A 5,280-nucleotide genomic window follows, 5' to 3' on the forward strand; every position below is an offset into this window, starting at 1 on the left:
TCTCAAAAAAAGTTGTATTTTTTTAATCCTTATCTTTCGTGGTGCGAAGCTTTCATCGCTTGTCATATTTTATTGACTCTCGCTCTTATCTAACCTGATAATAGATTTCGAAACAATCTTTAGGTCTTCATTCTCTCATTATCTGTTCATGACTGGAACTGGAAAAGGAACAAGACAAAGGCAAAGGGTCTCTGCCACCGATTTTCAATATCTTGTGTTGTTTGAGGGATTTAAGTTGGTAGCCGTTTTTGCCACATAAGACTTTTTGTTATTGTTTTTGCTGAGAGTCGATGGGAGAAGGAATGGCAGAGAGGGAGGAAGGGGTGGTGAAAAAATGAGAATGTCTGGGAAAAGAACATGTCCCACTCAACCCTTATCGCATCTTTGATATTTGGCAGGTGTCAAACTAGCTACATGTATGACGTTTTGGATCTTCCAAGCCTATTCGCCTTATTTGGTCGGTAGCTGTGTGAAAGAAAACATATTTTATTGTAAAATGCAGGGAGTGCGGTCTGATATTTTCGTCATCGCTATGATTATTCCCAGACAGGGTCTGCCAATAACGAAAATTGGTTATTCCCAGACAGATAAAGGGAAAAAAAACCCAATAATTTTGTGTAAAAAAACAAAACAAACAATTTTAAGAAATTCATGCTCAGAAACGGAACAAGGCCAAACAAAAAAGGAGAAAAGAATAGACTCGCTCAAAAAAAAAAAAAAAAAGAAAAAAAAAAAAAAAGGGGGGGGGGGGGGGGGGGGGAGGAAAGCGATTGAATTCGAATCTGTGCAGCTAAAATGAGCAACGAGTTTCCCTTGGCTCAAGAGAAGTGAAAATGAAAAAACTGTGCTTAAGTTTTTGTATGAGTGTTGGGGGGGGGGGGGGGGGGGGGGGGGTCGTTGGGGGTTTTGTTACAGTTTTATACACATCCCTGTTAGTTCAATCAATTTTGTGGGTAATGATCAAGAGGGGCCTGGTCCTACAACTCTTTACGGATTTACCTTGGATTGAAATGAAAACTAAACCTCTCTGATTACTTTAGATTACCTAATTTTATTTCATACGTTTTTTTATGAAGAAGAAGCTTTTTAGGATTTTGTAATTCATAGGAATCACCATGATATGTGAAATGATGTCTTATCTAAATTTTGCCTCAGGAATAATAAGCGAACAATTTTGAAAAGCTCTCTCTGTTGATCGAATTATCAAAAATTTTATTTGTGATCAGATATTTTATTTGACTTTAAAATGAAATCTAGAGGCATTAAAATATATTCAATGTTTATTAGACTTTTCTTATGTGATCAGAAAGTTAAAACAGGAAATATTGATCAAATGAGTTCACCGGAAGGTCAATAAAAGCCCATTTTTTAAAAAGCTAATCGACATTGGTTATGTAATCTTGCCTTCATGATCATAAACCTCTGATAAAATTAGACCTGACCCAACGGTTTTAACAACCTTGTGGTATCTGAGTTCCAGGTCCATTATGTTTTCTAATGTTTTTATTGAATATAAGCAAACCATTAAGAAGTAGGTCATGTCTATATATTCAACATTGAATGATATTTCTTCTTACATTGAAATAAGTGGTTCTTTAGAGTAATAAGGCTCATGGAACTGGAGTTTTTCCTGTTTCTGTAACATGAAGCAACAGACCTTAAATAGTGCTTGATAACTTTCTTAAAAAATAAATGGTATTTCATTTTACTTTGAAATAAATGGTCCTTTAGAGTCATAAGGCTCATGGAAACTGGAGTTTTTCCTATAACATGAAGCGACAGACTGTAACAAGTGCTTGCTAAAATCTGAATAAGTTGCACATTTACATTTTACTTGTAGAGTTAGATCCAGTTATTCAAACATTGGTATCTTAATTTCGAATTGTCATTTAATTAATACATATAAAGTTAAATAAATCCAATGATAATAATTGATAAAATAAGGTAATTATAACTTTTATTCATTGTTTGGTCCATATGAATTTTACTTTATGATTTTGTGTGAGATGATATTGCTTTTTATGGGACCATGGGAAAATGGTTTAGAATGCCATGCTTATCTTTTTTTTTCAGATCTAAATAACATTACAACAAGAATGAGTCTCTGCATTCCTTTAATTGTTCTGGAAGCATTGGCCTGCCTATACCATGGGAATTAATCAAATTATATTCAGGAAGAAGTATCATAATTATTATTATTATCATCATCATCATCATCATTGAGTCTTGCCTTCAAGATTATCAAAATGGCTTTCATGTTACTGTATCTTATAGAATTCCTCATATATCATTATGGACCCTTCTTTGTTTTTTTATTTTTATTGGAATTAATGTTTTTCTTCTATATTCTATATTCTTCATAAAACCTCTCAGCTTTATTGACCTAATTTTAGAGACTAGAGAGCGGTGATTAAGAGAACAGGACCATATTTTGCTTTCGAGCGTTTCTTAATTTTAAAAGCAGCTTACTGTAGTTTGTAAAGATTTTTAAAAACTTTTTTCTAATGACAGTGTCTAATACACGTTAAAACCAATGCATATCTATCCCTATGTAATTTTCGGCAGTGATCTCTCCATTTTAATGGTATTGGCTCCTGTTTCTTTATAAAATGCCCTGTGGAGCTTGTTATACACTTGAAAGAAACATTTACATAGGGAAGTCAAGAAGAATATAGCAAAAGAAACCTGCTTCCTTGGTTATGAATAAGAAATTTAAAAAGAAATAGGCAATGACCTCTTTATCTTGTCTACCATTTAACTTTATAATTATTTTTTAAAGTTTATTATATCCTTTTCTATATTTATAATTAAATTTATCAGCAAGATAAGAGTATTGATGAAACCATCTATGTAGCTGATTTGTAATGGTAGTAGAATTTGATAGATGGGACCATGTGATGTTGCAGAACATATTTTTAAAAATTATATTGCAGTGTTTCATTTATCAGCAACATCATATTAAATAATGCAGTGGCTTAATCACAAACTTTCTGCACTTCATATACAAGACAGTGATGCTTTTGTGCTACATTTCTCGAAATATTCACAAAGTTTCTGTATTTTGTAAATAAGACCATGTCGCTTTTGTCTTAACTGGTTAGTCGCAAATTCTGCCGTTGTATTCCATTTCTCGAATAAAATTTCTTTTTCTATTTATTTGCAAAGTTTCTGCACTTTATAAACAAGAACATGATGCTTATGACTGGACAGGTTAATCTCAAATTCTTCCTTTGTGTTCCATTTCTCGAATCAAATTATATTAAATTCTATTAAATAATCATTTTAATGGCAAACTTTCTGCACTTGATAATTATATGCAAGACCATAATACTAAAGTCTACACAGGTTAATCGCATGTTCTGCCTAAGAAGTGCATTTCTTGAATCAGAACCTTTTTTAACCAAAGCTTTTGCTGAGGCTCTTACATCACAGATTTTTAAAAATGGAACTACACAGTTTCAGTAATAATTATCAATTTTTTCTTTTTTTTTTTTTTCTTTGTCTTTCACAGGATGAGAATACAAGCATACCTTTAATGGAGAAACATCATATCTATATTTTTTTAATGATTTCAGTGTGAATAACATGAATATGAATGAAATGACAATAAATATGATATAAATTTATAATCTGTTTTTAATTTATTTGGATTTCACAAGTTGTGTTATGGCACTCAGATACAGCAGGACGGGTGAGACTGAGAACCAATCCTCACAATAGCACTAGAGGTCTTGTATATGCAAGATGTGATTTCCATTGATACAGTTTAAAGACTGTCCGGTTTTTATTCATTCTGGTGAACGCTGTAGGGTTTTCTTTTTTTTTTGTTTTTTGTTTTAAAAAAGATTCTTTGTGCTTTTTTCTTTCAATCTAAGTCTAAGACTTGATTGAATTCTGACTCAATGCAAATCAACTTTGTTCCAACTCCTCAACTTCAAATTACAATCAACTTGTGCGCCCTTCCTTCTCTGTTAACCTACAGGTTATTGGATATGTAACTTTAATACATATATGTACGTCTACCACAATGATAAACTAGCAATTTATCTAAATATCTTGCAATCGTCTTTTGTTATAACTTTTCATTCTGGGTTACACATAAAAGTTAGCACTGCCGGGTTACAAAAGTACTTTGATGTTAAAAAGATCAGCATCCTGTCATCTTACTTATATATTGGCAGGTGTAAGACTTATTCATTTTGCAAGTCATCATCGTCACAGTTTCGCACCAACACCGAACCCACTCCACAGCATCTGGGGAGCAGACTCTTGGGTCATGGTCAGTGCAGCTGAGCGCATCCTGGCATTCTCTAAGGATGTCTGCTCTGGGCACCCACATGTACACAAGCTACTCTCAGCCAGCCCCCACTTTTTCATGCTTCCAGTTGTTCTCACAAGTTTTGCCTGTGCTCTGTTCAGTGTTACCAATTCATTCCTGGGGAGCTCAGTTCCGTAGGACAGTTCTTCTCTCAGATCTCCAACAGCTTCATTTGCATGATTGTTCCACTCTCTCAACGTGGAATGCCTGTATACAGCTGCATGGTCAGGGTTGATGCTTTCTTCCATCGTGAAGCTCTTTCTCGACTTCAGTCTACTTGTCATTGGGCTGTGCCTTGGGTGCCTTGGGTCCATTTTCTATTCATATTTCTGGGCTTTGGAATCAGTGGCTCTTTGAATGTAGGGAGGTGCAATGCCAGCCAGCCGATGGAGGACTGGAACTGCAGTCGGTTTCAAGTTACTCTAATGATCCGGCAGGTGTTTTTTTGACATGGCAGGATCTTACTCAGACTGGTGAGACCTATTCGGCTGATGAATAGCAGAGGGCTACTATGGTTGTCCTGACTGTTTTCGGATCTGCTCCCCATGGCGTGTAAGTTTTTGCCTCTTTTCTTAGGAAGTTGTTTCTTGTGGCCACCTTTGCTTTTGTTTTCTTTGTGTTCTGAGAAAAGGACATTGTGCGGTCTACGGTAACACCAAAGTACATGGGAAATGTGTTTTTATCCAATATGTTCCCATTCCCGATGTTCAGTTTCCTGTTTTCTTTAGGCTTGGCGGTTTTTTAAATGGAAAGCACACACTTGAGTTTTTCCTGGGTTGGCAAGTGAGTTCTTTAAATGTGGCCTCAGAGAGTGGCTCCAGGACATCCGTTAGTCTCTCCCCAATGGTCTTGAAATCAGAGGCCTGGGACACAAGACACAGATCATATAGAAACCCCCTGATGTTCTCAAAATGAGGTTGGTCGTTGGTATAAACGTTGAAAAGGATATGTGCAAGTACCGA

This window comes from Berghia stephanieae, chromosome 1 (genome assembly GCF_034508935.2).
Source record: "Berghia stephanieae isolate SIO BIC M18660-M18661 chromosome 1, UCSD_Bste_1.3, whole genome shotgun sequence".
In the NCBI taxonomy this organism is placed as follows: domain Eukaryota; kingdom Metazoa; phylum Mollusca; class Gastropoda; order Nudibranchia; family Aeolidiidae; genus Berghia; species Berghia stephanieae.